Source organism: Mauremys mutica, chromosome 11, assembly GCF_020497125.1.
Source record: "Mauremys mutica isolate MM-2020 ecotype Southern chromosome 11, ASM2049712v1, whole genome shotgun sequence".
Lineage (NCBI taxonomy): Eukaryota > Metazoa > Chordata > Testudines > Geoemydidae > Mauremys > Mauremys mutica.
Genome location: NC_059082.1, coordinates 36198686 through 36211661, shown reverse-complemented (window position 1 = coordinate 36211661; position 12976 = coordinate 36198686).

Sequence of the window (12976 nt, the reverse complement as noted above, 5' to 3'; positions counted from 1 at the left end):
TTCTTTTTCTTAGAGAGTCTTTGAAGAAATGCTGTATTATTGTTAGTTCGATGATGCAGCTTCTTTGGCAGGGGAAGAGATGCTGCAAACTAAGTTTTATTTCTCCCTTAATTTCTTCATCTAAAGCAGCGGTTCTCAAACTGTGGGTTGGGACCCCAAAGTGGATTTAATGGGGTCGCCAGGGCTGGCTTAGACTAGCTGGGGCCTGGGACTGGAGCCCGAGCCCCACCACCTAGGGCCCAAGCCAAAGCCTGAGGGCTTCAGCCCTGGGCAATGGGGCTCAGGTTCAAGGCCCCTTGATTGGGTCTGAAGCCCTTGGGCTTCAGCTCTCCCCCCCCTCACCTGCTTGGGGCCGTGGAGCTCTGGGTTTTGCTCCCCAACCCAGGGAGGCTGGGTTCGGGAAGGCTCAGGCTTTGGTCCCCCCCTCTTGGGGTCATGTAGTAATTTTTGTTGTCAGAAGTTTGAGAACCCCTGATCTAAAGATTCTTGATCCAAAGCAGTTTACTGATAACTTGGGCCAGGGTGTTGGGCTGAGTTTTCTAAAAGAGGGGTTTGCCTACCATTAGTGACCACCCCAGTTAAGGACTGATGTCTGTAGTGTAAATAAACAAATTGCACAAAGAAAATACCCAGGTTTCACATAATTTATTTCACCCATAAACCCCCAAATATCACTCAGCAGAGCTACAACAATACCAGTCTATAAAATGGGTACCATATAATAATTAACACCAATCTCCCAGTGAGGTGGTGAAGGTTAATTAATGTGTGTAAAGTAATTTGGGCTGCTCAGGTTAAAGTAATTATAAAAGTGCAACAAATTCCTATTTATTATTAATACAACTCCATTTAACTCCACCTTTTACATCTTCCATCTGAAATGCCACATACCACACATCTGCTTCAATCAGGGGAAATTTTTAAAAGACAATCAATACAAATATTCATACTATAGATCCTTCCCTTCCCCCTCTTCATCACCTTTTTAAAACAGGATTTATCTAATTAAAATATATTAGGAGTTACATGCATAATTATTTTGTGTGTCAGAAGAACAACAGTCCCCATGGGTTTATACACAGAAATATTTACAGCATTGATTTGAGTCTTCCATGATGTATGTAGAAATGCCCTGTAGGTGGCAGCAAACAGAATGCATGGTAGTAAATATCCTCAAGGTGAAGAAGTATAAACTGGTACAAAACATTCAACATGGACAGTCAACCATGTTAGTTAAATGCATTTTTATTTAATCCATTATGAACTGATCATCTATTTTGTATATTATGGAGAGAGACACCAAAAACAGCCTGATTCAAAGGAGATAGCACATAAGGAACAGGATTAAGCATTTAGCAGCACAAGACTATTTTTGCCAATTTCATAAAATTCTGAATTAGTTGAACCATTTGCCCTGCAAATTGAAGGCTATCACTAAATATTTCTTTGAATAAATAAAAAAGGCCATTAAAATAATTTCAGCAGAGGGCAATTTGTTATGAAATGAAGGTCAAACTCATTAGATCATTGTGGCAGGTATCCTAATAACATCCTGACAAAAATGAGCTAACATTATAAAAACTGTATAATTATTTTGTTTGAAATATTAGGTCATTGTTAAATGAGCGCTAAAATATATCTTATAGTGGAGGACATAAATTCTTCCCCTGAAAAATTGGCCTTCAAATGCCACAAGGGTTACAGAGGGGCTGTGGACTCTGAACAAAGCCTGCCATTTCCATTTGGATGATGGTATTACCTTTTGCCTGATATAACAGGGGTCGACAACCTTTCAGAAGTGGTGTGCCGAGTCTTCATTTATTCACTCTAATTTAAGGTTTTGCGTGCCAGTAATACATTTTAACGTTTTTAGAAGGTCTCTTTCTATAAATCTATAATATATAACGAAACTATTTTTGTATGTAAAGTAAATAAAGTTTTTAAAATGTTTAAGAAACTTCATTTAAAATTAAATTAAAATGCAGAGCCCCCCCAGACCGGTGGCCAGGACCCAGCAGTGTGAGTGCCACTGAAAATCAGCTCACGGCATGCGTGCCATAGGTTGCCTACCCCTGTGATATAATCTGCTTCTTTTGTTGCTACACCTGTGTGGTGAGCTGTGATTGGCTGGCTGATGTTACCCAGAATACTGCATAGACACAATGAGAAACTAGAATGAGCTGGAGAGATGTTTTATTTTTCCTTGTAGCCAGTGAGGGAAATTGGCATTTGCCAACCAGAAAAAAAACAAATATTGGTAGGGAGGAAGACACTTATTTTACAAACAGCTGAGAGTAAACACCAAGCATAGTAAACAAAAGCCAAATACTTAGCACTGTCCCTTTAATCATCCCTTTCACTTTAGAGAAGTTAGTTACATGAGTCTCTCTCTCCAGATTTTCCTGCTCACAAACTTCTGAGTCTACAGTGGAAGCGGGTGAAATCTAGATGTAAATTGGCAAAACTGTGGAAAAGGGCTTGATCTTGCAAGCCTGATTGTTCAAGATGCTGAACACTCTAGCTGGATCCAGCAAAACACTTGAAGCATGTGAATGGTCCTGTTGACTTCAGTGGAACTACTCATGTAACTCAGTGCAACTTTAAGCACAAACTGAAGTGCTTTCCTGCTCAGCACCTTGCAGGATTGAGCCCAAAGTGCAAAGAGCATCAGGCAAAGATCACTCTGTGGTTGGCTTATGACAGGATGGGCGAAACTTTACCGACTAGGGGAGATAAGGTGGGTGAGGTAATATCTTTTATTGGACCAACTTTTATTGATGAGAGAGACAAGCTTTCACAATGGCTCTTCTTCAGCTTTGGGAAACTAACTCAAAGTGTCACTGCTAAATGCAAGGTGGAACAGATTATTTAGTATAAATACTTCACATATATTTCAAGGGACCTTTCAAGGTGAAGCAGATGCCAGGTTTTGGAGTACCTTGCAGCTGCTACAGATGGTGCCAGGAGTGACTAGTACAGCTGCTTCTCAGAAATGAAAAGCGCCAAGTCTATTTGTAACTGTCTTTTCTTTAAGATTAATTGTTTTACAAACAAGTAATGAGCTAGAGTAAGTCGCAATGGCAATGTTACTTAGGGATGGAAATTGTAAGAGTGCACTTGGGCTCCAGCCTATTTTATGTAATGAGCTGATGATATGATGAGAAAAGACCTCAATAGGCCATTAGTAAAAGAAAGATTCTAGGCATTAGGAGATCCTGGACTACTGGTTGCAAATAAGGGCTTGGCTACACTTACAAGTTGCAGCGCTGGTGGAGGCTTTCCAGCGCTGCAATTACACCCCGTCCACACTTGCAGGGCACAACCAGCGCTGCAACTCCCTGGTTGCAGCGCTGGCTGAAAACCCATCCCGGCAGGGGTATAAGGAGTGCAGCGCTGGTGATCCAGCGCTGCTCAGCAGGTGTGGACACTCACCAGCGCTTTAATTGTCCTCCAGGGAATAAGGAGGTATCCCAGAATTCCTGTTCAGCCACTCTGCTCATCAGTTTGCACTCTACTGCTCTTGCCTCAGGTGACCCGCCCTTTAAATGCCCCGGGAATTTTAAAAATCTCCTTCCTGTTTGCTGCAGCCAGGTGTGGAGTGCAATCAGTTAATCTTTCCAGGTGACCATGCCTCCACGTGGCAAACGAGCCCCAGCATGGAGCAATGGCGAGCTGATGGACCTCATCAGTGTTTGGGGGGAGGAATCTGTGCAGGCACAGCTGCGCTCCGGCCGTAGGAATTACGATATCTTTGAGCAGATATCAAGGGCCATGCTGGATAGGGGCCATGATCGGGACGCACTACAATGCAGGGTGAAAGTTAAAGAGCTGCGGAGTGCCTATTACAAAGCCCGCGAGGGGAATCGCCGATCCGGAGCTGCCCCCACGACCTGCCGTTTTTACAGGGAGATGGACGAGATACTTGGGGGTGACCCCACTGCCAATCCCAGGACAACGATGGACACTTCTGAGCAGGCTGGGGGACAGGAGGCGGAGGCGGCGGGGGGGGGGAGGAAACCGCGAGTGAAGCTACTGGGATGGGGGAAGACACCCCAGAGTGGGCATGCAGCCAGGAGCTCTTCTCAAGCCAGGAGGAAAGTACCCAATCGCAGCAGCCAGCAGTTGCAGAAGGACAAGCAGAGGAGCGGGTTAACGGTAAGCGGCTTTTATTTTCTGGGTAGAAATGTTTCTGGAGAGGAAGGGGGGTTATGGCTGCATGCATGCCAGACTAGAATAGCCCGTTGATGTGGTCTATCACGTCGCGGTAATCTGCTTCAGTTATCTCAGCAAAAGTTTCAGCCAGAGCGTGGGCAATATGCCTGCGCAGGTTTATAGGCAGAGCCACTGTGTTCCTTGTCCCAGTCACGCTGACGCGTCCGCGCCACTGTGCTGCGAGTGGGGGGGGGACCATTTCTGAACACAGGCAAGTCGCGTAGGGTCCCGGGCGGAATCCACATTGCTGTAAAAGAGCCTCCCGCTGTTCCCTAGTGACTCGCAGCAGGGAGACATCTTGCAGGATTAACTCCTGTGAAAAATGTTGGGAGACTCTTTAGTGAAGAGATAGGGAGATAGTGAAGATCACCCCTGCAGCTGCATCTTCACTCAACCCCTCTATCACTCCAGATTACCCGAAGCAACCAGCTCCCCTCTATCAATCAAGCCCCACTTCTCCCTCTATAAGCACCCCTCACTCACCATTTCGTGGCTTCTGTCGTGTTATGCGTGTGGTAAAAGAATGCTAAAGTGAGAACTCCCTCAGTGTAACAATTCATGTCTGGAGATAGTGGATACAATGCTGCCCCTGTTAAATGTTGTCATTTCTGGGTTTCTACAGTGACCTTGACTACTGGACTGAGCAGATGTTCCACTGCACAGAGGCTTCAAAATTTGAGAAAAAATCCCCGAAAGAGCAAAGAGGACATGCTGAAAACTGTTCTTCATCACTCTGCTACAGAGAGAAAGGAATTGAAGGAGTGGAGAGAGAAGGAAAGCATGATCCGCCAGAGACATTGGCGTAGAAACGCTGTGGCAAAGAGGAAAAGCACAAACCAGCTGCTAGACATCCTGTCGCGCCAAGCGGACTCTCTCCAGGCTATCGTAGCCATGCAGGCAGAGCAGTCCCGTGCTGCCCCACAGCCCCCCCCCGTCCCAAAGCTTTTTGCCTTGTGCCCCAATGTCAGCTCAAACCGCCTTTCCCCAGCATTCAGGTTCTTACCACCACCAGCTTCCTCCAACACCTGTACGTTCACCAACCAGCCCTGATACCTACCACCACCCTTACCCTCTGCACTCAACCCCCATCACCATGCAGTATATGCACCCTGAAGTGCAGGATTCGTTAAACAGCACTCCAGACAGGACATATGCAAACTTGTGACTGTACAGTTCACCAACCCACACCCCTGCCCTCTTGTTTTCATGAAATGTTGTTTGTGTGTCTGTCTGTCTGTCTGTCAAGGAAGTTTTTTTCTTTTCAATAAAACAATTCTTGGCTTTGAAAACAGTCTTTATTATAGCAGATAGTTAAAGATACCTTAGCCAGTAAAGAAAGAGGCACTGCAAATCATATTATTATTAGGGATAATAGAATAACAGTGTAAACAGTGCAATTCACTCCCATGCAAGGCAGCAAACATTACTGTTGGCTTTCAGCCTCAAATTCTTCCCTCAAGGCATCCCTAATCCTTGTAGCCCTGTGCTGGGCCTCTCTATTAGCCCTGCTCTCTGGCTGTGCATATTCAGCCTCCAGTACTTGAACCTCGGTGGTCCATGCCTGACTGAATGTTTCACCCTTCCCTTCACAAATATTATGGAGGGTACAGCAAGCGCATATAACCGCGGGGATGCTGCTTTCCCCCAAGTCTAGCTTCCCATACAGACATCTCCAGCGGGCTTTTAAACGCCCAAAAGCACACTCCACAGTCATTCTGCACCGGCTCAGCCTGTAGTTGAACCGGTCCTTGCTCCTGTCAAGCTTCCCTGTATAGGGTTTCATGAGCCAAGGCAGTAACGGGTACGCGGGGTCTCCAAGGATCACAGTGGGCATTTCGACATCCCCTACTGTGATCTTCCTGTCTGGGAAAAAAGTCCCTGCCTGCATCTTCCTGAACAGGCCACTGTTCCGAAAGATGCGTGCATCATGCACCTTTCCAGGCCAGCCTGTGTAAATGTCAATGAAACGCCCGCGGTGATCCACAAGCGCCTGGAGAACCATAGAGAAATACCCCTTACGATTAACGTACTCTGATGCCAGGTGGGGGGGGGCCAGAATAGGAATATGCGTCCCATCTATCGCCCCTCCACAGTTAGGGAAACCCATTTGTGCAAAGCCATCCACAATGTCCTGCACGCTCCCCAGAGTCACGGTCTTTCTTAGCAGGATGCGATTAATTGCCTTGCAAACTTGCATCAAAACGATTCCCACGGTCGACTTTCCCACACCAAACTGGTTCCCGACCGACCGGTAGCTGTCTGGAGTTGCCAGCTTCCAGATTGCAATAGCCACCCGCTTTTCCACCGTCAGGGCAGCTCTCAATCTTGTGTCCTTGCGCCGCAGAGTGGGGGCGAGCTCAGCACACAGTCCCATGAAAGTGGCTTTTCTCATACGAAAGTTCTGCAGCCACTGCTCGTCATCCCAGACTTCCATGACGATGTGATCCCACCACTCAGTGCTTGTTTCCCGAGCCCAAAAGCGGCGTTCAACGGTGCTGAGCATTTCTGTGAATGCCACAAGCACTTTGGTGTCACACGCGGCAGGAGAATCGATATCGATATCATCGTCAGACTCCTCACTGTCACTTTGGAGCTGAAGGAATAGCTCAACTGCCAAACGTGTTGTGCTAGCGACACTCATCAGCACAGTCCTCAGCAGCTCGGGCTCCATTTCCCACAGAAATCGCGATTCACACACAGAGCAGAAATACACTCACAATGGCGCCAAACGTTGCCAGAAAGACAGAATGCTGGGATGTGAAGCGATGCACCACGGGGCGTTGGAACAGGAAGCGGAATGACCCACACACTTCCTTCCCCTTCCCACAATACTCAGCGCCAAAACGGCGCCAAAACGGGACGAGGTGCTCTGTGGGATAGCTGCCCACAATGCACCTCTCAATACAGCGCTGGAAAGTGCTGCAAGTGTGGCCACACTGCAGCGCTGGTAGATGTCAGTGTGGCCACACTCCAGCGCTGGCCCTACACAGCTGCATGACCAGCGCTGTAACTCCCAGCGCTGCAACTTGTAAGTGTAGCCAAGGAAGAAACACTGCATGAGGTTCTAATGAATAGGTTAGGTCCAGATCCTGCAAATACTTAGCCACATGCTTAACTTTACTCTTGATTAGTCGTATCAGCGCTATAGGCTAAACTGGGAAAATCTGAACTTTGATTCTCTGCCAGTCCAGCTCTGAGTGGGACCAATGATGAAAGCTACAGTATAGCCAAGACACAGGTGTTTTTAGTATCCTTTCATTTACTTGGCTCTGCACTTGTTTGGTATGTTCCTTTTATGATGTATTGTTGACAAATACAGTGCAACTTTGCTTGATCAGAAGAATGTTCCCAGTACACAGTAATATAACTAAAAACAGAATACAGTAGTGGCAGTTTATGTGCTCCACTTCAGAGAAAGCCTGCAGTGGAAGGCACTTTTTCCTTGCACTCCTTTTGCATGTTGTTTTTGTAGTTATGAAATAGGAACCCTGCAGCAGATCTTTGGCTTAAGATGTATATTTAATCAGGCTGTTTGTCCTTTCATCTCTAGTAGACTGAAATGCAAGTGCTGGTGTAGACTGAAATTCTAAGAATGGTAGAACCTCATTATACAAATGTGGAATCCTGCCAAAAGTAAAGGGAGCTGACAGGAAGGCACTAGCTTCTCCTCCATCAATTCCCTCCTAGCATGTCTACAAGCAAACTGCCAACTGATCATGGCTAGAAAGCAAGTGGGGAGTACTGATATTTACTTAGGCCTTGTCTATATCAGAGATTTGTAGTGGTAAAACTTTCCTTATTACAGCAAAAGTGCCTGGAGTCCAAACACAAACTATCTTACATCAATGTATCTCTCCACTTAAACAGAATTAGTTAAATTGCTTTGCAACTGTAGTAACCATTTATGTGGAGTTAAATTAGTTTAGTGGCAATGTGGGCCCTGTTACAATGGCTGAGCATACCCCACTGGACAAACTCAGAGGATGGTACAAACTTCAGAGGCAGACTGAAGTCAATGGGAGGCGTGATAGTGGAATTTGGCCATTATTTCATACACAGCATCCTTTACAGACAATGTAACCAGTAAATATTTCACACAGAGTCAGGTATAAGTTAAAGAGTAGCGAGAGTTATAAAGGAGTATGTAAAGATAAGGCAGTGACTCACTGACAGGAAGAGAGACAGGAGTCAAAAAGAAGAAAGTAAACCTACCTTGTAAGCCCCTACTCTCCCATCCCAAGGTCCTCTCACAATCCAAGACAAGCTGGATGTTCTTGCTAAAATGATCAGCAGAGTAACTGCTGCTAATGGTGACAATTAAAACAGTTATTAGGCTTAAGAGTTAACATCACATTTTGATTAATAGGAGCAGTTCACACCCTTCTTAGAGATACCATTTTAAACTAACTCAAGCTCTGTCTATGCTATAAACATGACCTCTTCAGGAGATCTAGTTACAACAACTATGCTCTAACTCATTTACAAGTTATAGTGTAGATGGGACCTAACCATGTCCTTGTAACCAATCATAAGCTTTTAAATGAAAGCTCAAAAGCTGCAGAAACAAATGGGGCCATCAGGGAAGTACCTGTGTGGGACACCACCATCTACTAATTACCTTCCGGAGACACATTTCCAATAGATGAGCCAGCAGGAGCCTGAGAACAGTTGTAAGCAGGAGAGAGATGAGGCCAAGACTGGATGAGTGAGCAAACAGGGAAGGGACTGTCAAAGAGGTTACCAGATGGAGAGAGCCTGTACAGAACTTTGAAAACCAGGAGGCACAGTCTCAAGATTTCTCCCTTTTTCATAGCACTGAACAAGATGAACAAATGTCTGAAAAACAGATTAACTTGGCCAGAGAATCTAAAGCCAACCCAGATCTATTCCTAGTTAAACAAAATTCCAGAGCAGTAAATGCAGTGTTAATATACTTCTGGGTAATCTGCCAGCAAATGTAATTTATTCTAACAAGAGTGCTCTGTTTCTAAATGGAATTATTTGTTACTTTGTTTTTGAATTATTGTATTGGTTTGGCCTTCAGCTATAGACAGTATTGTATTAATCAGATCGGCCTAACTGTAGGCTTTTAACCTAATACTGTGGCTTTTGTGGTATTTCTCAGACCCAAAAAGATTGCCTACAAAATCCCAGCTCCTATCACAGTGCCATGGCTGTTGGCACCAAAACCATATATTAGAATTAAAAAGGGAACAGAAAGTCCAGTTAGGTTACAAAGACAGAGGTTGAATCCTGCCACTTCTTGAAGTTACTTAAAATTAGGGATAAATTATATATCTTTGCTTTCCTAGGTGATTAAAAACACTGTGATTTGTTTTATATGGTAGAAAGAAACCAAATAGATGGGAGAGTTAATCAGCTAAGAGGAAAACCTCAGCCTTTTTATTGCCCATTGTAGTCGGATATGTTCCTTATTCTCTATAAATCACCTTTGGCTCTAAAATGGACCTCATGTACAGTATTTGAAGGGTAATGTGAACCATTCCTCCCCTACTTATGTTATCTGAAACTCACAACTTGCAGATCCATCAAAGAGTGAGGAGAAGAAAAAAATTAATCTTGTAAGCATGGTTGACTCCTGCAAGATAATTTAGTACAAATGTAGGGCAATTAAATTATTGCAGGTTCTAACCTGTGCTCCCACAAGTTGTTAAAGAAGGTGGGTAGGGCTCAAACAGGTGAGAGGGTTCTTTTTCTCTAGAAAACATCAAAGAATATCTGAAATCATCACGGCCCAGATACTTACAACTGAAAGCCCCAATATAAAACACCAACAAAAGTGGACACTGGCTTTTAAGCTGATCATTAAAGACAACTGATCACTAGAAATTGCATCTGGGAAAACTAAATTCCACTCTATGTGCCTGACATTTGAAATAATTCCTAAGTGATCGGTGTGTTTAATTATGAGCCCTCAGATTCTCATGAACGTCCCCAAATCCTGCAAAATTAAAACCTTTTTGAATTGTTTAATGTCTCCTCAGCAGTTGAAGAGTGTAGTTATTTTGTTTACATGATTAAAATGGATTAAATAGTATGAACAGTTAACTACATCACATTTATGTGACCCTATAAAAAATCGAGTAGAAAAGAATTAGTCTTTGGTTTTATTAATGCACTACTGCAGGTTCAAATTATCCTCTGACTCAGAGATTAGACTGCCATTTTGTTGTCTCCATCTTTTTCCAGCCACACAAATGAGTTCAACAGATGTGAGGATAGAATTGTGTAGTCTCAACATGGCTTTGGGAACTAGAGTGTGAAATATCTGTAGATTTGAACATCATTTTTTCCTTAGATGATAATCCAGATCCCTGTTAGAGACAACAGCTCCTTCTAATTTACTACCCACACACTTTTACAGGTTTATCCTGGAAGCCCCATGTCATGGTCATCATCCTTTCACATTAGGGTGACCAGACACTGTAGGGACAGTCCTGATATTTGGGGCTTTGTCTTATATAGGTGCCAATTACCCCCAACCCCGTCCTAATTTTTCACCCTTGCTATCTGGTCACCCTATTTCACATGCGGAGAACTGCAGCAACTCTCTTCAAAGCCTCACAATGGCCCCTTAATCAGAGAGAGGCATCATAATTGATGTGAGGGGCTGTATTCTCCTATGCCAAGGTCCAGTTATAGCATTTCAGCCCCACCCAACCTCTGCTAGTCTGGAAGGTATGAAAATAGGAACCCAAACCTCCAAGTGGCAGAGCAGTACTGTATTATTATTATTATTTATTATAATCATAATAGCCACTATGGGGAACCACTCTGCTAGGCATACCCCTAGTAAGCAATGGTCCCTGAGTTAAAGAGTTTACAGTCTAAATCAGGGGTCCCCAACGCAGTGCCCGCAGGCACCATGGCGCCCACGGGGGTATCTTAATGCGCCCGCGTCCTGGCCCCCAGGAAAGCACCCGCCGAAATACCGCAGCGGCATTTTGGCGGGGACGCCTCTCGATGATGACGCTTTAGCCTCACGGTTAGCATTCTCACCCAACATGTAGAAGACCACTGGTTCAAGTCCTCCCTGCCTGATGGGAAGGGATTTGAATAGGGATCTGACATCTCTCAAGTATGTGCCCTAACCAATAGGCTATACAGCCATTCTAACTTTTTTTACTGGCCTAATTAATACTTATTTAATTAAAGTGGAACAACTTCAACAGAAGAGATTGAGGGAGCCACCGTACATCAGCACATTCCATATCCTAGCGGTAAAAGCACGTGTGAGCAGTTGTAGATCACTGTTCAAATACCTTCTCCTCAGGGGCGTGCGCTGGAATTTATATTTGACCACTTTTGGAGGGGTGCGTTATACCATATCAACACATGCACATACATCATATGCAAGGAAATAAATAACAGTACACGCACCATTTCAATGAAAATCCATGCACTGTGGAGCCATCTGAATAAATGTATTCACAAGTACCTGGCTGTGGCAGTGTCACAGAGCTCCTCTGGCCCCAGGGCTGCAGTGAGGAGAGAGTGAGCTTCTCCAGCCCCAGGGCAGTGCAATGGGGAAAAGGAGAGAGCTCCTCCTCCTTCTCCCCACACCTGTTTGTGTGAGCTTGCCTGAGGTGCTTGATCCAGTAGGTGGCCTCTGAGCACTCCTAGCAGATGTGGGCCCGCAAATGACTTTAGGCAGCCGAATGCTTATCTTCCCATGCTGTGTGAATTGGGATTTAGGCACCTAATTACCTTTGTGGAGCCAACACTAGATCCCAGGGAGGCTGGGTTCGGGCAGGCTCAGGCTTTGGTCCCCCCATCTTGGGGTCATGTAGTAATTTTTGTTGTCAGAAGTTTGAGAACCCCTGATCTAAAGATTCTTGATCCAAAGCAGTTTACTGATAACTTGGGCCAGGGTGTTGGGCTGAGTTTTCTAAAAGAGGGGTTTGCCTACCATTAGTGACCATCCCAGTTAAGGACTGATGTCTGTAGTGTAAATAAACAAATTGCACAAAGAAAATACCCAGGTTTCACATAATTTATTTCACCCATAAACCCCCAAATATCACTCAGCAGAGCTACAACAATACCAGTTTATAAAATGGGTACCATATAATAATTAACACCAATCTCCCAGTGAGGTGGTGAAGGTTAATTAATGTGTGTAAAGTAATTTGGGCTGCTCAGGTTAAAGTAATTATAAAAGTGCAATGTGACTTGCACTATTTGATGTTTTTCTTAAAGCCTCAGGGTACTTAAGAATCTTTCCTTTCTTGCCCTCTTGGTTGCAGAAAAAAGCTAGGTTAATGCGAATCCTACAGGTTCCAACACTAGAGGACAAATTAACACCTCCCCCCTGACCAAAAAAAATATTTTAAAAAATCTCACGAGTTTCAAGCCAATCTCATGAATCTCAGAAGAGCTGACATTTTTGAACATCTGTGATTGGCAATGCTGCACATGCCAGGCTAACACCATAACAACTGGTCCACCCTCTCTCTACCGAGCTCCTGAATCCCACTCCCATGGCTTAACCTCAGTACCACCTTGAGCTTCTCCCATGCTGCCAGTTCCCACAATACTTAGAGTTTTCCTTAAAGCCTCCTCTCCTGGAGTCAGGGGATTATGGGAAAAACTTCACTTTAACCAAAGGCATTTTCTACTCCTCCTGAGTGTGGAGAAAAGCTTTAAACCATGACTAGGGTGTGTCCTAAAGGCGCAGCACCAAGAAGCCAAATAAAAGAATCCAAACGTCATTATTTTTTAAATCTCATGATTTTGAAGCTAA